The 23,433-nt window shown below is 43.6% G+C and overlaps 1 protein-coding gene across 1 annotated transcript in view; it reads right to left on the bottom strand.

Annotated features, from left to right (window-relative positions):
* The window catches only part of LOC126278042 (NACHT domain- and WD repeat-containing protein 1), a 561,974-nt gene extending 541,140 nt beyond the window's left edge, over positions 1 to 20,834 (bottom strand). Inside the window, exon 1 of the mRNA XM_049977797.1 lies at positions 20,488 to 20,834. The gene's annotated coding sequence lies outside the window, so the exon portion shown is untranslated. The remainder of the gene's footprint in view (positions 1 to 20,487) is intronic.
* Between the last annotated feature and the right edge of the window lie 2,599 nt (positions 20,835 to 23,433).

The following is a 23,433-nucleotide window of genomic DNA, read 5'->3' as shown; positions in this document are numbered from 1 at the left end:
ATAAAATTCCGTGTACATGTGGTAAAGTTTATATTGGAACAACGAAGAGAAGCGCAAATACACGGTTAAAAGAACACAGAAGTCTTTGCCGATTAGGAAAAACATACAAATCGGCTGTAGCAGAACACGCTTTTCAGTCCGGAAATCATCAAGTGAAGTTTTCCGAAACAAAATTTTTATCTACGACGAACTATTACCCACGGCTTTGTAGAGAAGCAATTGAAATATACACTCCTGGAAATGGAAAAAAGAACACATTGACACCGGTGTGTCAGACCCACCATACTTGCTCCGGACACTGCGAGAGGGCTGTACAAGCAAGGATCACACGCACGGCACAGCGGACACACCAGGAACCGCGGTGTTGGCCGTCGAATGGCGCTAGCTGCGCAGCATTTGTGCACCGCCGCCGTCGGTGTCAGCCAGTTTGCCGTGGCATACGGAGCTCCATCGCAGTCTTTAACACTCGTAACATGCAGCGTGGACGTGAACCGTATGTGCAGTTGACGGACTTTGAGCGAGGGCGTATAGTGGGCATGCGGGAGGCCGGGTGGACGTACCGCCGAATTGCTCAACACGTGGGGCGTGAGGTCTCCACAGTACATCGATGTTGTCGCCAGTGGTCGGCGGAAGGTGCACGTGCCCGTCGACCTGGGACCGGACCGCAGCGACGCACGGATGCACGCCAAGACCGTAGGATCCTACGCAGTGCCGTAGGGGACCGCACCGCCACTTCCCAGCAAATTAGGGACACTGTTGCTCCTGGGGTATCGGCGAGGACCATTCGCAACCGTCTCCATGAAGCTGGGCAACGGTCCCCCACACCGTTAGGCCGTCTTCCGCTCACGCCCCAACATCGTGCAGCCCGCCTCCAGTGGTGTCGCGACAGGCGTGAATGGAGGGACGAATGGAGACGTGTCGTCTTCAGCGATGAGAGTCGCTTCTGCCTTGGTGCCAATGATGGTCGTATGCGTGTTTGGCGCCGTGCAGGTGAGCGCCACAATCAGGACTGCATACGACCGAGGCACACAGGGCCAACACCCGGCATCATGGTGTGGGGAGCGATCTCCTACACTGGCCGTACACCTCTGGTGATCGTCGAGGGGACACTGAATAGTGCACGGTACACCCAAACCGTCATCGAACCCATCGTTCTACCATTCCTAGACCGGCAAGGGAACTTGCTGTTCGAACAGGACAATGCACGTCCGCATGTATCCCGTGCCACCCAACGTGCTCTAGAAGGTGTAAGTCAACTACCCTGGCCAGCAAGATCTCCGGATCTGTCCCCCATTGAGCATGTTTGGGACTGGATGAAGCGTCGTCTCACGCGGTCTGCACGTCCAGCACGAACGCTGGTCCAACTGAGGCGCCAGGTGGAAATGGCATGACAAGCCGTTCCACAGGACTACTTCCAGCATCTCTACGATCGTCTCCATGGGAGAATAGCAGCCTGCATTGCTGCGAAAGGTGGAAATACACTGTACTAGTGCCGACATTGTGCATGCTCTGTTGCCTGTGTCTATGTGCCTGTGGTTCTGTCAGTGTGATCATGTGATGTATCTGACCCCAGGAATGTGTCAATAAAGTTTCCCCTTCCTGGGACAATGAATTCACGGTGTCCTTATTTCAATTTGCAGGAGTGTATAAACATAGGGATAATTTTAATCGGAAAGAAGAGACCATGAAACTTTGTCATATTTGCACAGTAGCACTACAGAATCGCTAGACAGTTTTCTCTGTGACGAGATTACGATCGATAGTTAAGTTTTATCACTGACAAATATTATCTCTGCATATCACGTGTAACTCTTGCCACGCCCACTTTCTACGATATATAAGTTGCTCTCGGACGTCCGACCCGTCAGTCGGCAAGACTCACCGGAAGAGAAACACCCCTCTGAAGATGTGCAGCGCAGCTCTGGACGAAACGTTAGGAGGTGAAGAGTTTCATGGACCACGACCTTACATCCCGGAAGGTCTACCAGAAGATAAAGAATCTGTGTGCCAATCAAGTAGAATGGCCATGTGTTGCAGCGTGAAGGAGTCCCTAAATACCTGCTGCACATCACATCCTCGTCCGACAGGAATCATCGATACTCCAAGAACTTTTCTAAGGAATCTAAGGTGCTGCGGTCCCCCACTTGGTCTGGCTTAACTTCCCCTTTACGACATCTGCGCTATGGGAATGTGCGTTACCTGAAACAGCAGCACCCCTTGGCGCACCATTCCACAACCGTGATTTTCGATAGACATGTTGCCCCATATACGTTCTTGATTCTCCGATGTATATCTATCGGTGCTTGCCCTTTGGCAGCCAAGGAAAGAGTAACTGCACGCTGGTCCTGTCTAGACGCATTTGATAACGTCGCCATAGTTCACGTTCCGCACACACACCGGAAAGACATGAATGCCACACTAATCCCTTACCAAAAAGTCTGTGCTTATACACCCGCATCGAAGACGATGCACATATTTTGCAGCAACGTCCTCAAACTGAAACTTTTTGATCGGCCCTTTGACCACTGTCTGCGCATCGTTTAATCATATTCAAATGTCAGGTGTATAGGCAATCAGATTATTTTACGTGCTTTTCTGTGAAAGAGAAATGGTTGGCTGTATGAGACCACTTAAGGTTATGTGCAATAAACTGATGGCAGCGGTGGAGGAGCAAAGTTGTTAACGCGGCACTTTCGCGCACCGGTTCTAGCCTTGGGATGCGAACTCTGATAATCGAAATCTATGACGCAGGCTGTCGCCCACGCCATGACGCGAAAGGTGACCTGACGGACGTGCGCATTCCACTTCCAAGAAACCACTCCCACGAGATCCAAAACTGCGAATGAAAATATTAGCAGAACTCAACGAAGATGCCTTACTTATATCAATAGATTTTGCAACAAATGTTTCGTGCGTGCGAGTTCGTAATGATGATTCGCTATTACAGGGGACCTACATCATAACGGCGAGGTAAACCATGGATATGCAGGGTGGTCGGAAACAACCTGAAAACCTCATAAGGTTGTTGCAGCCTATGCTATTTTGAAAAATAACTGTGACGAAAAAAATTCCATAGATTGCGTTGTTTGCGAGTTGTTTAGCGTTGAAATTAGCCATTCAGGACGCTGCTCGCGCAAATCCAAGCGGCCGGCCAGATAAAATTAGTGTTAGTTGTTCTCGTAGCGTAGATGACAGGGCACGAGACTACTCAGCTTTTGGCTCGAGTTCTATCCCTGCTACTGTCCCATGTGCCATTTTTTATCGCTCTCTTGTCGGGTTTTAGGAAACCAAACGATGTACGCGACACCGCCTGCTGCCGGCCCCTTGAATTTACACGCAACGGCCAAGTTGGCTAAATTCAATGGTAATTCACTCGGAAACGGAAAATCCTATCGAGTTTGTTTTGAAAACAATTATTTCTCAGCACAAGCTACCCTGAAACATCCCTATAAGCTTTTCAGTCTGTTTCTTACCGTCCTGCACATAGCAAGTGGCAGAACCATCACAATACTTCCCCCAGCATGACAACGGTACATGTTTCAAGACCATCGATATATGTCGTGCAAGACTAATATAACGGGTAATTAGCTGCATTGAATTCATCCTCTTGTACAACGTTTCTGTTGTCTTTATTTCGTGTTGCACACGAAAGTTCTTCGCTACATAACATCAACCTGTTAGTTATTTTCTTGGCAAGTAATGTAGCAAAATCTATAATTTATTTTACATCCCAGGAAAATCTCTGACAGGAAGTAATTCATTAAATGTTCAGAACGTGTGTTTTACTGCAGTGATTGTGTGTGAAGTTTCTTGATGCCCCTTGATATCTTTCACACGCATCATACGCAATTGTGACAAAAGGACGAAGCCTTGCATTTTTTAGCATGTTGTAATTATCCATGGATCTCTGATATGAAAGACTCTTTTTCTTATGTCCTCAGTCTTTCGATTGGTTCTTTGCCGTTCTTCTTTTCAGCATATCCTGAGCTAATCTCTGTATGCCGCCATAGCCAACACCATACTTTTTTACGGTTTACATGATACAGTCTTTGCCTCTATTATTTTAGGTCTAATGCTCATTCAATTACCTGCTTGTCTATTCTTGGACTGTTTAGGATCTGCCGGCCGGTGTGACCGAGCGGTTCTAGACGCTTCAGTCTTGTCCCGCCCGACCGCCATGGTCGCAGATTCGAATCCTGCCTCGGGCATGGATGTATGTGATGTCCTTAAGTTAGTTAGGTTTAAGTAGTTCTAAGTTCTAGGGGACTGATGACCTCAGATGTTAAGTCCCATAGTGCTCAGAGCCATTTGAACTATTTATTTAGGACCAACCAAGCTTAATGGATTAGTTTTCCATTTATTTCCGTCCCTACCTTTTTTTAAAAAATAATTCACGTCTAACAGCTCTTATTAACCCTTTCTTTTCTCCAATTCACATATTTTCCAGGAAATCAGGGCATAATTCCAAGCCAGGAGAGCTCTTTTCCCTGCCTTTGCCCAATGTTTGATGTTTTGTGTCTCCTTATTTCATTGATAATACAGTCCTCCATTGATAATACAATCATCCATTGTAGTTCATTGGTATGAATGCCAAGAAGAAGGGGGGATAAAGGGGGTTACGATACTCCCTTCCGCCTTCCTCAAAGAATATTTCACTGGTTTGTCGAAGGAAACAAGAAATTTACTGTCATCAATCACTCTATATTTCCACACCACGCTATAAAAAAAAAATTGAACTTCTGTCATCACGGGGATTTATGTGGATTAATATGGCATGTACATTTGTGCACTGTCTAGAAGAGAGAAAAACAAAACACTATTTCTATACTTGGTTCATACGTTTGCGCTGGCTTCTGAGTCTTTGAATGAAAGGATGAGCAAAAATATAAATGCGTAAATAAAATAAAAAAATATCAAAATACCTCAAGTGGTCACACGTTCGTATCTTTTCGTGTTAAATCACATACATCATAACACTTCATAAACACTGCAGGGATACTAGATGCTATCCTTCAGTGTTCTGAGAGTACAATGTTGTTTGTGATGTACCACAACAGGGAAAGAAACTTGCGGCAACTCGAGGTTTTTTATTATTATTTATTTTAATTTCACATTGATATTTTCGCTCATCCTTTCGGTCAGAGACTTCCACAAAACAATAAGACGTATACTGAAATAGCGACCGAGCGAAATGGCCTACTGGGTAGCACATTAGACATGTTCGGGAAACGACGGTTTAGATCCCTATCCCGTTTTACAGCTTTAAGATTCCGTGATTTTCCAAATTTGCTTAAGGAAAACACGTGTATGGTTACTCTGAAAGTGCATGGCCTATTTCTTTTCTCATCCTTCCGTAATCCGAGGTTGTTCTACGTCTCAAATGACCTCGTTATCCACTGGTCGTTAAACTCTAACCTTCCTTTCTTCTTTTTATTATTTTTTATTTTTATTTTTTATTAGGGAGTGCCACAGGTTATCTCATTGTTAGAATGCAACACAAACGTCTCATACTAATGCACCTGATGATGGAGCTTTAAACCTACGAAACTTGTTGTGGAATTAAACAGCTACTGGCAAGAGTGAACTTGTTTCATTCAATATCAGTAACAGTCACGGTAAAGCGTAACGAAAAATGTTCACATTAAAAGTTTGTGTATTTTGATGTATATTAATTTCCAGTTTCTCAGCAAACTTCCGAAGAAGAAAGTAGCATAAAACTAGCTCTTGAAAGTTGGCAAGAGATACAGAAACATATTACAGGAACTTCCTGAGGTCTAACTCGCATGTATGCGCTTGCGCCTTGACCGGCAGCAAAGAACTCTACAGTCAGGAAAAGGCTCGCTTTAAGGTTGACTGAACCTGCTGTGAACAAGTAATCGCAATTCGCGAGGCTGCAATTAGATTAGACAAACTATAGCAGTAAGACAAGACAGAAAGGGAAAGAGATTGTTTAAAAAATCAGCTTACCGAATTCAGGCGAAAAAGATTCAAAGACGCACCACTGTCGCGTTTACATGCTCATATGACCGTAGCCTGCAGACCTTTGTTAGCAATTGTAGTGCTAAGCGAAGCACTGGTAATAGAGAGCGCACACTACACTGGTATACCTTATAAATGATTGCAAATTTATGAAGGTTTCTTGCTATTGTACAGGGTACCCAACGGTGGCCGTTGTAGGAACGAATGGAGTAAGTGGAGTTCTGACGTGTGCAGAACGTGATGGCTGTCCAAGGCTATAGGTGCCGTGGTAGATAACGTCAGTTCCATTTTCCAGACTCAAAGAAAAAATATCCAGATGGATAAAACAATGAGTGAGAGGAGTTCTCTAAGCAAAGTGAAGCATACGGTAGCTGAAATGACGGCGGAAAGTATCCGACGAATTATTGCAGCTCAGCAACGATATCCACAGCGATCTATCCGTCGCCTTTCCAGAATGTTAGGAGTCCCTCAAAAGCCTTTGCGGAGGACTGTTATGAGATGCGATGGTTGCGGTTGTGGTCTGTGTACGCATGAGATGCAAAATTAAAGTTCCCGTGATCGTAAAATGGAGTGAAGTTCCCTTTGCAATTATGTGAATTTACTTTTAAAAGGCAATGAAACAAGTCGCGCAACGGATAACGTCTTATGGACTCTGAATTTGACACGTGTAATCACACCAGAAAGTTTATAGTCATACATGAAATATAGAGGTCAACCACCCCACTACAGCCCGGTTTAGTTAATGGAGGCATCTAGCTACTGAATGAAAATGCACACTTTTAAAAGAACCTTTCCAATAGTCAAGTGGAGAGGATATCAGAAATTGCAAATGAATAGTCAGTTCTGCAATACAAACATCATTCACATATGCAAAGCGCATCCTGAAAATCAAACTACTAACTGCGGTCATCAGTTACCGAAACGACTGACTCCGGAAAGTTAACAAATAGAGCACTCCCTGAACTATTCCACGGAAAAGCATTGTTGGCCGAATCGCCCCAAATAAACTTCCGGTAGTTGGGTGCGTGCGAGCCGGCTGCGAGCTACAGTTAATAGCGTACTGGCCACACCTTCGCGCGTGCTCACCGAGAGGTGCTGCAAGCCCGCCGTTCGTGGAGGCAGGAGGCAGAGAAAAACAAAAATTCTTACTTCTCTCTCAGGTTTTGGAAAAATTCCAAATCATCCAACAGTGACGGTAATGATTCTGAACGCCGTCCGAAATTGCGACCACTGCCCCAAGTGTAATTTCAAGATTTCGACAGAGCGCCAGCAATAGAGAGACATTTTGTTTACTTTGTGGACGGAGACACAGGCACAAACTGTCTCTGTAGCCACGTTCCAGAGCTGCCGTTGCGATGCTGTGTAAAAATTTTTGAAAATTTATGGTAAGATCTTATGCGACCAAATTACTTAGGCCATCGGTCCCTAAGCTTACACACTACTTACTCTAACTTAAGCTATGAACAACACTCACACCCATGCTCGACGGAGGACTCGAACCCCCGACGGGGAGAGTCGTACGGACCAGGACAAGACGTCTTAGACGGCGCGGCTATCCCGCACGGCGATGCTGTGTTTTGTGGTTCCCACGGAAAACTTCCAACTGTCGCTTTCTTTAAGTAAAGGAGCCTTTCCCTCAAGTAGGCATTCCGCCTTTGCACGAGCACTTTGAAGCCGCCCGGCGAACACCTCTCATCGTGTTAACATGGCCAGCACCAACTCGGGTGAAGTGCGAAGGTGGAGACGGCATCTGCCCCGAGGACCAATTAAAGACAAACGTTTATGGCTGTTGCGAAGGTTGAATGCTTGCGTCCCTCCACCGTTTCTCGCTGCTAGACTGCTGCGCCGAATAAACGGAAAAATACAACTTCTCACAAATCAAAGTGAACGGCTAGTTCAATTGTCCGAAGGCAATACGTGGAATTAAATATGAAATTAGCAAGTAGTAGTACGAATTATCAAATGAACATCTCAGTTACCCATTCATTATGTTACTAGACCTGGGAAGTAGTATTAGATCCCTCCCCCCCCCCCCCCCCCCACCCAAAAAAAATGAGTAAAATATTTAGGATGATAATGCTTGAATAATTAAGCCACAATACATTGTGAAACAGGATTTAAAAGTTCATTCCTACAATCTCTAAATTGGTTAATAATTACGGCCGAGAGATAAAGTGAGCAGGAAAAACTTCGACTCAACGTCACTGGACAGAAAGTATAAGAATGACACATTTCTGACAAGGCTTGTAATGTATGACGAGGCAAACTTTTATCTGAATTGGTCTATTAATAAACAAAACTTGCGATTCACTCTCATACAAAACTGCATCTCATTCATGAAAAGGCCACCTTTAGCCCAAAGGTCGTTTTGTGGTGCGCTATTCAACAGTACACTGGAAGAATCGTTGAGCCATATTGTTTTGAAGACAATAACGGCTGGCCAGCTCCAGTTTTGAGTGGTATGCGGCCACGATTGACTCCTCATCCCACAGCTGCACAGACATTGCAGTGTAATGTTTCAGCAAGATGTGACTACAGCCCAAAAACGTTCCGTAATTCAGTACCTACAATGAAGAGTAGCTTTCCGGATAGATTACACTCACGACTGGTTGGTATCCCATGGGCGGCGAGATCACCTGATATCTCAGTCCTGATCTTTTTTGCAGGGTAACCTCAAGAACAAATATCGGCGGTCGCTGTAAACATTACCTGGCTGAATTCCCGCAAGTTGTTTGAAAATTGTATACGCCAGGAGAAACTCAGGTCTCAAGAACAAAGTTTTTTTCAACTGACTGAGCAATACTGACGAGTTGAAAGCCGCAGTCCGGGAAGGGATAAACTCCAGTCCCTAAGAAATGATTGAGAACGTGATGAGGACTTTCCGCGATCGTCTTCCGCAAAGCATGGCAATGATGATAGCCAACTGTCTCATGTACTTTTTAAAAAATGAACTTATGTTTAACTTTTAGGTAACGACAGTATTTTAGAACAGTCCTGTGTAAGGTGTATGGATGTAAGTATACGGTAAACCTCATAGTATTCAAATGAAAATGCACGACTTCCAGCTGGCCACCCGCTCTTTCTTAACTCAACTGCATGGCACAGGACTTCTCAAATTTTTGGATAACTGCTTTTCAAAAGACGAATTTCTCTAAATTACTATTTATTGGAAGCTTTGCTAAAGCGATGGACTGAGTACTGATGTCATGAATGATGTCACCTCCCTCCCGCCTCCCCTCCAGAATCAAACGATAGATCACATCATCTCTGCACCCAACACAAAGCTCTGTAAACACACCTGGGCTTGTGTCCATATCGGCAAACGGCTGAAAAACAATGGCCTACTCAGATGTGTCCCAACTTCAGAGCTGGTATGGTTCGGGTACGACGCAGATGCCATGAAGTCAGCAAGTTGTCAACAAACCACTGTGCAAGCTGGTGGTGTGTCCAAATTTTTTACACGGAATGGACTTTCCTCCGGTCTAACTGAACCGATCATTGAATGGAAATGGTTATGTTCTGCTACCTGGAGATCATTTGCAACCATTCATGGACTTGCTAGACAACGACGGAATATTTGGGGATAACAATGCGCCATGTCATATGGCCACAGTTGTTGACGAATGGTATGAAGAACATTCTGTGCAATTCAATGATATGGCCACCCACATCGCCTGACATGAATCCCATCGAACATTTATGGGACCTAATTGAGAGGTCAGTTGGTGCAAAAAATTCTGCAATTCTGCACCGGCGACACTTTTGCAATTATGCGGTACTCCAAATTTCCATTCACCACTCAGCCCACTTGGTATTCCCCCTAAAGCCGAACAGCTTTGCACAACTGCATTGGCTACCCTAGGACGCCCCTCCCCCCCTCCCCCGGCTCAAAATTCCTATTTCCGCCTCCCGTGATGCATGAGCTTTAAGCTGATTGTGAAATAATTCTCGCACTTGTCTGCTCTTGCAGTCTTCTAAGTAGTGTGGATGATATTTTGCAGTAAGTCAGTTGATATGTCGCCGGACTCATACATTCTACACACCAAGATGAATAGTCGTTTTGTTGCCATTTCCCCCAACGTGTTTAAAAATTCTGATGGCATACCTAACCCTTCTGCCTTATTTGATCTTGATTTGATATTGAGTCCTGTAGAGCTCTCTTAAATTCAGACTCTAATACTGGATCCCCTATTTCTTCTAAATCGAGTCCTGTTTCTTCTTCGTAACTCTTAATGTTACCACCCTTCATTTTAATATCACCGAATATTATTTTGGCTTTCCTGTGTGCTGAGTCAGTCCTTACGACAACCATTTATTTTTCCGATCTCTTCACATTTTTCATTCAGCCATTTCCTCTTAGTTTCGCTGCTCTTCCTATTTATTTCATTCCTCAGTGACTTGTATTTCTGTATTCCTGGATTTCCCTGAACATTTTTGTATTTCCTTCTTTCATCGATCAACTGAAGTATTTCTTCTATTACCCAATGCTTCTTCGCAGTTACTTCCTTTGTACCTATACCTTTCTTTCCAACTTCTGTGATTGCCTTTATTAGTCTTGTCCATTCCTCTTCAGCAGTACTGCCTAATGAGCTATTATTTTCTGCTGTATGTATAGCCTTTGGGTATTTCGTCATCCCGTACTGCTGTATCGCACTTCTTTGCGTATTGATTCTTCGCGACTAATCTCTTTAACTTCAGCGTACTCTTCATCATTATTATATTGTGATCTGCGATCTGTTCCTGGCTACGCCTTACAATCCAGTATCTGATTTCGGAATCTCTGTCTGACCATGACGTAATCTAATTGAAATCTTCATGTATTACCCGGACTTTTCCAGGTATATCTTCTCCTCGTGTTATTCTTGCTTAGAGTATTCACTATTACTGGCTCAAATTTATTGCAGAACTCAATTCTTCTCCTGTTCCTTGTCCCAAGCCCATATTCTCCTGTAGAATTTTCTTCTACTCCTTCCCCTGTAGCTGCATTCCAGTCCCCCAAGACTATTATATTTTTATCTCCTTTTACTACTGTATCACTGCTTATGCTATCGTTGTCACAGTGAGACACATCTCTGTATGTGATGGAATGTTGAGTCCTTAAAGGAATTTGAAGATCTAAGGTCCACTTATTACAGTATGTGTCCCTGCTAAGAGTCGTCAGGCGCATTTTCTGTGGTGTTTCAGCAGATATCTGAAATTTCGTTTATGTAATGTGTAGCTGGAGTCAGCCCAAAGCAAATACGGCTTATGTCTTTCGTACGGCGCCGCCGGCCGCGGTGGCCGTGCGGTTCTAGGCGCTGCAGTCCGGAACCGTGGGACTGATACGGTCGCAGATTCGAATCCTGCCTCGGGCATGGATGAGTGTGATGTCCATAGGTTAGTTAGGTTTAAGTAGTGCTAAGTTCTATGGGACTGATGACCTAAGATGTTAAGTCCAACTCGGTGTCGCATGAAAGACGTGATCAGCTAAAATCTTTTGGAATCACTCCAGCTACCCACTTTCGGGCTTTCAAATATAGAAATGGTGGCCCTCAACGTCGTACCCTCAGATTCAGAGTTGAAATATGAAAAGTTTTGGCTGGTTTCGTTGTCTAGGGGCTGGGATACGTAGTTGCCGCATTACATGCCAAATACTGCTGAGCCTACAATATACAATATGAATACACACATGAATCGATTGGTCCAAGCTTCCTATCACTCGGCAATTGCGAATTTTGAATGTAACATAGAAATTTGTAAATGAAAAATTGCAATTAAATAAAATCTGCAAGTACTATTTTAACGACTTTAAATAATGAGTACTATAGCAGAAGTACCTTTAAGAATGCCATGTATTACTGTAAAACACTTATGGGTGTCGATGGTCCAGCTATTAAATAAAATAGAAGTTGAATAACATGGAAACTATAGATTCCTACTTCACGTAATTAGTTATGAGAAACAATATAGCTCGCGAGATCTTCACTTCTAAACGCACACTACGTCTTCACTGCAGAAGCCACAGAAATCTCACAAGTGCACAAGTCGACACTACGCAAACTGCTCAACACTCTCCAGTTATTTTCTGCGACTGTCCGTCGCGCCTTCCCGTCCAGCACCCCCCCCCCCCCCCACCCCCCACCCCCGCGTGTACCGAGCGACCCGATGCTCCTCCCCCACTTCCATAATACAGTCTCTTCATTGACTTCGGTAGTCGCCTACCGTTGCAACAAGCGCTATGATTGACTAGAGCGCTCCCGCCATGTCTCCAAGCGAATGTACACTCACAAACACATTGAAACACAAAGTTCCTACAGCTGGACCATAAACATACTCCAACAGACATTATTAAATACATAAACAAATCAAACATATATCAAAGGAACAGAAACAAAAGTAAGCTAGTAGCCTAATGTCTCTGTGCTTTCTAAAACACAGTAAATACTTGAATAATTTTTTCATGAATAGTATATATAGCATTTAAACAAAGACATAGACGAATAAATATATTTATAAGCATGCTGCTACCTTTTCTTCGTGTAACTGTGCACTACTTATGGCCTGACGCAATCAATAGTAATCGTCCACTTTCATCTCCAATAACTCATGCACTACTCAACTTACATGCGTGTAATTCATACCAACTTAGGTTTACACTAATAGCTTTCTAAAGACACGTCGATCGATAGACTCGGATGAACTGTTTAGATTTTGGGAATTCGTTGCCGGGTGTTACTTGTATTCTTCACAGTCAGATACTAAACTTTAAACTAATAAAGATATTGAAAATCTGATTACACCATCAGAATCGCCGTCCAAATAATGGTAACGTGCTTGTTTCTTTTCAAGGTATCATGATTCCTCTGGCTACTACTAATTTTTACGTGAACCGTGAAGTGTCTGGCATCATGGTTTCAGGAAGTCCGCCATCTTTGGCACTCCCGGCATACAAATCTCCTTCATTGACACAAAGCCCATTCCTCGACACGGCGTCAACATGGAATTCCCAGCCACGCGGTCGGGCTGGACCACGCTCTGGGGCTGCCCCTCTTGCTCCGGCTAATGTTCGACACAACGCGGTTGCTAACGAGCCCCGGCTTGCCGAGCACCCCGTGTCGCCACGCCATCTCCTAACTTAGAATATTTTCAGGGCGTCACATCTCACACGTTACCTCACACACTGCAAAAGTGAAAGTGCAAACATCTACCAAAATATCAGAGAAAATGAGCCTGACGGCTCGTAGGAGGGACATCCTATATATTCCTAGCTCGTTGTTCCTTTAGCTATTGCTACAGTCCTACCTCTCGTGATCTCAAGAAGCAGAAAAAATGTGTTCAGTGCACTGGACGAGTGGGTTGTTACTTCATCGTAACCTCCTCTCCAGTCTCTCACCCTCTCTAATATACAGGCCACGTCAAAATGTTACAGAAAGCTGTAGAAATAAATTGAGTACAGCTATGGGGCACCATCATTGCTGTTGGACGTGGCAACAAAAAATGATTCAAATGCCTCTGAGGACTGTGGGACTTAACAGTTGAGGTCATCAGTCCCCTAGAACTTAAAACTACTTAAACCTAACCAACCTAACGACATCAGACACATCCATGCCCGAGGCAGGATTCGAACCTGCGACCGTAGCAGTCGCACTGTTCCAGACTGAAGCGCCTAGAACCGCTCGGCCACTCCTGACGTGTCAACAATTACTCGACAACCGTAAGTGATAACACAGCTTTGAAGTAGTCAATAATGTTTTTCAATGTAGAGAAAAGAATCACAAATAGAAAAGTAAATTAACAGAGACATAAATCACAAGCTGTTGTTGGCAAGACACAAAAAATAAGCTTGTCTCAATAGATATTATTGATTAACTTAGTATTAAGAAAACATTCATAACCGCGTTTTTTATTTATTTAGTCCGACCGGTTTCAGCCCATCGCAGGGCCATCTTCAGGGCGAACATATGGTCGACTGCTGGTGGCATTACGTCTACCTGCCACACCTTGGTAGACGTAACGCCAGCAGCAGTCGACCATATGTTTGCCCTGAAGATGGCCCCTGCGATGGACTGAAACCGGTCGGCACGAAATAAAAAAAAAAACGCGGTTAAGACTGTTTTCTTAGTACTAAGTTAATTTATATTAATCGCTTTCACTCCACAGCCACATTATTGATTAAGTTTAGAGTAAAAGAAACAAACAGAATTACTGGTAGTGTTTGACGTGTCGGTTCCAACCTTGTAGTAATCCTGACGCGGACATTTGAAGATGCCTTAGTGCATGAACATTTTTGAAAGATGTGTGTATCCTGTCAAACCACATCCTCGTCACACTCTTCTGTTTCAGAAGCTACAGCATTATAACAGCCTCAGCGAAGGATCGGCGGGATTGATAGGCTGCCCATAGACGTTTCTCTTAATCCATTCACATCAAATGACGAGCTGCACTGGCAGAGGAAAAATATGTGAAATTTCTTGGCAGTGTAAAAAGTGTGGTGTTGCTCTACATTTAGAAGACTGCTGTTTAGTCCTCCACTGTACGCAACAGTCATAACAGGTGGTATACAAAACAACCATACTAGCTGATTTCACAGCAGTCTCAGTTGATGTAGTTATCTAACGACCTTGCCTCCGTGGGTACGTCGGTTCCCGTCTGTTGACCAAAGTTAAGCACCGTCTAACGTGGTCAATATTTCGATGGGTAACCGTCCGGGTCTGCCGTGCGCTCTTAGCAAACGGTGCACTCACTCATCATGAGACCAGTTGAGAAGCTTTTTGACTGAGCACTAGCGACAGCGGCCGGCACACCGATGTGCTGACCCCATGCCCTCCACATCATCACCCAATGATGCTTTTGGGATGCGGTTGATATGGTTGTCGGTTGGTACCAGTAGCCCTTCCAAGGACTGCTGGGATAGTTTAATGTATTTAAATACTGGGCCAGTATAAGTGTCCTCCATGATTTAGACTGAAGTGACAAAAGTCATGGGATACTTCCTAATAACATGTCGGACCTCCTTTAGTCCAGCGTAGTGCAGAAGCTCGACGTGGTATGGACTAAACAATCATTGGAGGTCCCCTGTAGAAATATGCAGCCATATTGCCTCTATAACCGTCCATAACTGCGAAAGTGTTGTCGGTGCAGGATTTATGTTCAATGGGATACACGTCGAGCGATCTGGGTGGTCAAACAATTCGCTCGAATTATCCACAATGTTCTGCAAACTAACTGCGAACAACTGTGGCTCTGTGACATGGCGCCTTGTCACCCATTAAAATTCCAGTGTTATTTGGGAACTTGGAGTCGACGAAAGGCTGAAAATGGTCTCGAAGTAGCCGAACATAACCGAGGACTCAGTCTATTGCATGTAAACACAGCTCAACCAATTGTGGAACCACCACAAGCTTGCACAGTGCCTTGTTGATAACTTGGATCCATGGCTTCGTGGGGTCTGCACCATATTCAAACTCTACCAACTGAAATTGGAACTTATCTGACCAGGGCAAAATTTTCGAGTCGTCTAGGGTTCAACCAATATGCTTTGGTTGTTTTGGGGGAGGAGACCAGACAGCGAGGTCATCGGTCTCATCGGATTAGGAAAGGAAGTCGGCCGTGTCCTTTCGAAGGAACCATCCCGGCATTTGCCTGGAGCGATTTAGGAAAATCACGCAAAACGTAAATCAGGATGGCCGGGCACGCGATTGAACAGTCGTCCTCTCGAATTCGAGAACAGTGTGCTAACTACTGCGCCACCTCGATTGGTTCAACCAATACTTGACGAGCTGAGGCGGTGCAAGCGCTGTCGTCGCTTTTATCAAAGGCACCCGCGACGCTCGTCTGCTGCCACAGCCCATTAACGCCAGATTTCGCAGCACTGTCTTAACGGATACGTTCGTCGCACGCCCCACACTGTTTCCTGCGGTTATTTCACGCAGTGTTACCTCTCTGCCCTCGGTCGTTAAGTAAAGGCTGTCGGCCTCCGTATTGTCCTTGATGAGAGGTAATGCCTAACATTTGTTATTCTCGGCACACTGTTGATACCGTGGATCTCGCAATATTGAATTCCCTAACGATTTCCAAAATGAAACGTCCCATAGTTGTAGCTCCATCTATTATTCCGTGTTCAGACTCTGCTGATCCCTGTCGTGTGGCCATAATCACGTCGGGAACCTCTTCACATGACTCACATGAGTACAGATGACACTGTCCTTTTTTATCTTGTGCACGTGATACTACCGCCATCTGGATAAGTGCCTATCACTGTCCCATAAATTTTCACTGTGCACCTCCGTTCAACGTGGTACTGTCGTGAGCGACGTTCCCTTCCAGCTGATCTCTACAATGTTCTGGAGGTTTTCGTTACCATTTTGAAATTTCGTGTACATTATTCTTTTTTTACATAGTTTTCATCCCGTCTAGTACGGGGTCCGGTTTCTCCGGGGTTTGGCAAATTATATTTTTATTATGTAAGTAGTGTGGTAAGATGCCCTTCCTGATGCTAAAGCCGTCAGGTAAACAAAGTGAGTGAAATCGAGTGCGTAGTTTGTAAATCGAGTACACTTTGTTCCGTATGTCACTGGATTTAACTCTTAAGTGTTTCGTATTCTCTGAGACGGAATTTGGAAATTAGCCTAGTATTTGTCAAAAAGAGCGTGGAGAACTGCCTAAAACCACACGCGGGCCGGTGTACCAAACCACCGTCGTTAATCTGCCTCGCGGATTTGTGCTCGGTCTGGCTCACTTCCCTGTTTCGAAAGCTAGTGCGCTATGCTTTAAACTAAACGAGCTGGTCTATTTTGAAGCGTCCTGTATGTATGACAGAAATAGTGTAATGGCACATCACTTTTGTGGAAAATGGACGTGATTTGTATGTGCTCCCCTTCTTGTGATATGATATAAAACCTTAACGATCACTTAACAGAAAAAAAAACTTAACTGTCGATTGCGCTTTTTTACTTCGTTAAGAATAGTTAGTTAAAAGTGTCTATAATGACAGGTGGTTATATTACAATTTAAGCGCAGTTATTCTCAGAGTTGGCTGTATTTATCATTTGGCAGCGTAACTTGGTAGATATACTTTATGCTGAAAAAAAAAAAGTTTAAATTTTGGCCTCCAGGTGCCAATCTGGTGCTGTGAATGCAAGAAAGTCGTATAGAGATGTTTCCAAATGTAATCAATTAGGAGCGGGACGTCGGCAGAAAACATCAACAAATGTGAAATGCATAATGTTGATGTTATTATTAACCACTACAAACAGTTTGTTCAATATGAGCACCGCAAAAGTGTGGTGTATAGCTCCAGGTTTGTACTTGTGGCCAAAATTGGAGCATTTTTTTTCCTGTGTAAATCGGCTCTGCATTTGCATGTGTACCAAATTTCGTTGACATACGATAAGTTCAGCACACACTGGATCTATGGCAGTAGCTGCACGTTCGTTACAACCACCCGGTATATACGTTAAAATATGTAATATATTTCTATTTAGAGTGACGCTGGAGCTCCCAGTAGGCACCACACGATGATTGTATCAGGCTGATGATCGGCCTGACATCTCCACTCTCTTCAGTCCCTATTCTTGTGATTTCCGTCGGTTGGATGTTGCTATTTTACATTCCTTGTGCTCCTTTCGAGTACCTTTCCTTTAAAACATTCCCTAACTCGCTACTTCAACTGAGAAAATTCTTTCATCTGCCTTGAAGAAGTGCTTTTACTCCACTAATCTCTCAGCGGGAGTTATGAGGTAACTTCCTAAATGTCATTTATTCAGCTTAGCAACTAAAAAACTGTCACGTTATATACATTTCATGAACACTTCTGTCCCTTGCGCAACGTTCTGCCACCTAGTTAGTCTCTTTCCCTTTAAGATGAGCTGAAAAGCATTAACTCTCCGATGTGCCACACAGAACCACACAGGAAGCAAAAATAAACATTACGTCAAGCGTAAAAGCTCATTCAACTTGTTAGGAGAGAGGGTGGGATGTAAATCGACCGAGTGAGGCGAAAGAATACCTGTGGAACATAGAACGAATTTCAACAGGTATGTTGCTCCCCTTAATACTTGGTATAATATAAAACTTGTCGGCATGAACCTGCGCCTTCTGGCTAGGTATCTTCGCAGTAATACGTTGTCTGCTGCCAGCAGGTACCACAGTCGTGCATTACGAGAAATGTACGGAACCGCGGAAACAACATTTCCTCTCAACGTTTCGTTAGCAAAGTGAAGAAATCTTGTATTTGTTAATCGCTGGCGCTTGTCCAGCTCGTCCACGTCTATTTCTGTCACTAATAGAGAAAAGCAGCCGCCGAGATTAAAAGAAGACAGCACACGATGAACGTTTTACAATGTGTTAAAAGCTAATGGCGCAGACCTGTAGACTAACAGGTTTTTTTGATTTGGACAGTCTCCACTTTTTACGAGGAACTACTGCTGATGACCTAGATGTAAACGAATAAAAAATACATTTAGAATAGAAAATTATTACAGAAACATCGGCAGACAAATGTTACTTCTTACCTGCTGTAAAAGTAAAAAAAAATTCAAAAGAAGGTGTGTGTATGTGATTTAGAACGCTGCAACTATGGACTTACCATTATACTTACTAAACTAGAGGCGATTGAGGTTAAAATATGTGCAAGATTAAAAGGTATGATATCCAATGTTGCTTAAAACAGCAACCATCTTTCTCAATCTCAATCGCGTCAACTCGCACTTTTGCACATTTACACAATCTGCAAAATCCTGTGAATTCAACCAAATGTTCGAAGATTTTTTTTCTTTTTTCTAGTACTGAGTAATACACGAAGGGCTATAAAATAGTGACATACGAATGGTTGGCTGGCTCCCTTTTAAGAAGGCACGGATAAATCAGCGACCCTGATGGTACGTTAAAAATCTTAACCTAATATAAATATGTTGATTAAAAGGAAGAATGAGAAAGATTTTTGCACTAGTATCAGTTACCTGTATATTACTGCGATACAAGACTTTCGTCAAACGTTTTCGGGAACTGCCAACATCCAATGAAGAAAAAAGAAAAAAAAATCATCGTATTTCGAATCGTAAAGCTATTTAACTCCTAATCCCATCCCGGGGGAAGACTGTACAATTAGTAAATTAATGAAAGTAAAATCAAGTAAGAAATTATGCTTTGGAAACATTATTGCCCCAAATGACATCATCAAAAAGTTTAATTTGCAGAGAAATCGATGATAACGCGGCTCACACAGCAGGACTATCACCACACATTTCTTTTTTCATGTCACGTTCGGGGGAAGAACAGTTCTTATTACAACGATTTGTTTTGATGCCTTTTTGAAACAATCTGATTATGCTTCGTCTCTGAACTTTTCTTCACGGATAAGTAAATGAAAACAGAAACTAAGATAGAATGAAATTCAGTACACTCGCCAGGAATCATAGAAATTGTTTTCGTTTTCAGCGAAAATTTTTCACCTATTGGGACAACAGTTGAAAGTATTTATGTACAAAAAATATAGATAATGATACATGGGTTATCTTTGAGATGACAATATTTCTTACACAACTTGTAGAACCTTGAAGCCAGTATATTAATTAAATGTTCTGATAGTCCCTTAGAACTTGAGACATGGCACATTTTTGCTGTAAACATCCTGTTTAATGTAAAAGAAAAAAGCTTATACTGCCATTCAGTTAAAAATTACTCCAGAAACACTATGTTATGAACGCATTTGAAGTAAACGTAAACTAATCAGTGTGAATAATTGACAGAAATCTTGAAAAACTACCTTACAAGAATCTAGCACCCATTCTGACAGCGATTGTTGTATATTTACATGTGAAACGCTCGAATTCCTTCAGTGCATTCCTTATATGACGTTCTACAGACTAAAAAATTTTATTTTATCCATGACTGTGAGATTGAGGCTATACTCAGCTTCGAAGCTAAAAAATAGGCTAGTCCACCCACAATGCAAAAACTCTAATTTGTCGTATTCCGAAGGTACGTGCTTTCCTCATCAGAAATATCTACACACAAGAACCGTCATCACATTTGAATGATTTACGTCTACACCTTTAATCTGTAAACCTCCTTTCAATGTGTGGTGGAGGGTACTTCTGGTCCACTATCATTCCGTGCAGAGCCTAATAGCTGTGTTATTGTATGAAGATAAAAGAATAAAAACACACACAAATAAAAATAGAAATTTCGTGATCACTTATAACTAGATCCTCTTCTGAGCTACGTTTTAAGAAGTGAACATGGTTACAACTAAAGCAACCAAGAAACTTTTATTTACTTCTGTTTGTGTGTTTAACCACTTTATATTTCTACAGTGTCGACACTGCTGTGAAGACGTTGCATGCATTAACATTTGTAAATCCTTTACATGCAGTGTAGATTATTGTGTGGGCATACTTTCTAAACACGATAGATTAGTGCTTTTATATTGTGAGTGTTTGAGCCTACATTTAAGATTTCATTTGCATAAACGACTGAGGTCAGAGAAGAACATCTACAACAGGAATAAAGATAGTAACAGCTTAGTACCTGCAAGGAGGAGTACTTGCATTGGTCGCAGCCAGCCAGAGAGCCGCAGGGCCCACTCGTCGCTCACCGGTCACCGCCGCCGCTGCAGTCCGTCATGCCGTCACTGGACTCGAACTCGGTACCGGAGGAAGAGCGGTCACGATCCGCTCAGCGTAGCAAATCAACACTGTCTGTATCCGGAGCGCGCGACCACACTTAACACTAGGGAGGCGACCTGAAGCGACTCGGTGGCAGAGTCGCGAACTGCCGGCGACGGAAATAACCGGTGCAGCGGTGCGGCGGAGTTGGCGGCGCTGCGGCAGGTGCGCGCTGGCGGGTGCTCACTGGCTGGCGTGCGCACACCGAGTGCCGGCGCACAGCCCCGCCGGGCACGCCACCGGTGCGCCGCGCAGGCCTGCCAACCTCGCCCCGCCGCCGGCGCGCGGTCGCGCCAACCGGCATTTCGCGAGCAGCGCCTACTTGTCTTTCGAGCGGCCCACGCTACTAGGTCACAGCCCGTGACGGTCGCAACCGTCTGCTCGGTCCTTGTTCTGATACCTGCGTCTACACCTTTAATCTGTAAACCACCTTACAGTGTGTGGTGGAGGGTACATCTGGTCCTCTATCATTGCCCCCCCCCCCCCTTTCTTGTTCCATTAGTGTGGGAAGAATGACTGTGGATAAGCCTCCAAATGGGTTCCAGTTCAAAGATTTTCTCGTTGTAGTGATTTCGTGAGATTTTTGTGGAAGGATGTATAGTACAGTGCTGTTGACTGAAAAAGGGGGAAATCTTTTCTGATAATAAATTTTTCGGTTACGCCATGGACATCTAATATGTAGTATAGTATTTTCTATTACAGGTATTTTTGAAAGATTTGAAGGTCAAACGAATAAAAAATCTCGTTTTAGGCTTCGCTTATATTTTTTACTGTACATTAATGTGCACTATACTGTACTTAATAGTTGTAGCATAGCACAAAACTGCAACCACTCGAATGCACCATTGTTGGAAGTGTAGCTTTGTTTAGACTGGTAAGACCAGTGGTTACCAACCTTTCTTAGACTGTTACCCCTGAGTGCTATGAGACATTAGTTAGTACCCCCGCTCTCCACTCCCCCTTCCCCTCCCCTACATTTTAACAAACTTCATCACCTAAATTGTAGAAGGAAAGACTTTTCTTGGAAGAATTTTATTTTTAAAATTATGAAAGATGAATGATATTTAGTGTGTGTGTGCGTGTGTGTGTGTGTGTGTGTGTGTGTGTGTGTGTGTGTGTGTGTTTCTGTTTGTTATATCGAATGGTGAAGGAATTTGTGAAGCATCAGAACTCCTACCCACAACTCCTTCTTAGATAAAGAAGCTAACTATCCACAGCGAGGTTAGACACTTGTCACAAAACATGCTTCTCGTGCATTACTCCTCTCGTTTTCGGCACTTGCATAACATGTTCACAGCAACACTATTTAAAATTAATCAAGTTCAGATGTGTGCACTATACTTACTGCTCATAAATCAATTCATTCCTTCCTTCCGAACAGGCAGAAATAGGATGAATTCGGGCTGTTAATGTTTTGAGTCCAACCACTGTAATATAAATAATGATAATAATAATAATAATAAACACTGTATACAGCACTATAGTAGCCCATAAGTAGTTACTGCTTTGTTGTGCTGTCAATTAATTCATTTATCTGTTTTGAAGCGAGTAATGAAGTGATTTCTGGACTACTGCAGGTGCTATCTACAACTTGGAGAAATGTTGTTGAAATGTTTAACATTTGTTAAGCATATGTCTCACTTTTACTATCAATGATTTACGGAACAAAAGACAACAGATATTTGTAGTGGGTGGATAATGCGAGGCATCTGTAGCCTACACCACATTAATGCTACTAATTGAAATGGCTCTGAGCACTATGGGACTTAACATTTGTGGTCATCAGTCCCCTAGAACTTAGAACTACTTAAACATAACTAACCTAAGGACATCACACACATCCATGCCCGAGGCAGGATTCGAACCTGCGACCGTAGCAGTCACGCGGTTCCCGGACTGAGCGCCTTAACCGCGAGACCACCGCGGTCGGCTACTAATTGAGAAAAAGTAATTATTGATGGCTTATATAATCAATATACGAGTCTTACAAAACTATGATAATAGTAATGATCTTTTGAAAATAATTTAGTATCTATACTCAAACAGAATCGAATCGGTTAGTTTTTACTCCTTAGAAAATTTCGTTTTACTCCACAGGAGGTAATTATCTCCATGCTGGAAACTACTGGCTAAGGCGGTGGGGGCGGTAGCAACCTAAGATCAGGCGGTCACTTCTCCCTGATAACGGCAGCTCACCCACGCACTCAAGGCTCGAATTATTTCTGTGATTACATATTTCCTTTTTATTTGCGATTTGTGGTCATCATACATCAGATGGAGCTCAGTAAGCCTGGCTGAGCGCCCCCTGTTTTGAATCTGGGACAATGACGGAGCTGGGATCAGAGGTGAACAGTTTTTGCTACATTCAGTTGAAGGTACAACCATGCCCTGTCGATAAGTATGTACTCCTGCTGTAAAACTCAAGTCATTTGACCGTGGTCGCATTGTACGTCTGTAGAAAGCACGATGACCATATCTATGGGTCGCTACACGGTGTATAGCTAATGTGTCACTGGTTTCAGCAGTGGTGTGTGGAACGCCTGCACACCGTAGACCAGGTTCTAGACGTCCGCGTATAGTGGATGCACATCAGGATCGATGCACTGTGTGAGCAGCGGTGTCCGACCGAACCTCATTCAAGGAAGCAAACTGGCCACATCTTGCACCTCTTGCATTGCCAAGGACTACTGAGAACAGTCTGCTTGCAGCAGGATTAAGATCACATTCGCCTCTGTCCAGGTTACCACCGGCACCTCGACACTGCCATGCGCAGCTCCTCTGGTGTCGTGGAAGAGTCGATTGAAATGTG

The sequence above is a fragment of the Schistocerca gregaria genome, chromosome 6 (assembly GCF_023897955.1).
Source record: "Schistocerca gregaria isolate iqSchGreg1 chromosome 6, iqSchGreg1.2, whole genome shotgun sequence".
NCBI classification, from domain to species: domain Eukaryota; kingdom Metazoa; phylum Arthropoda; class Insecta; order Orthoptera; family Acrididae; genus Schistocerca; species Schistocerca gregaria.
The sequence above is the reverse complement of the archived record's forward strand: the minus strand, read 5'-3'. Positions and strand labels throughout refer to the sequence as shown.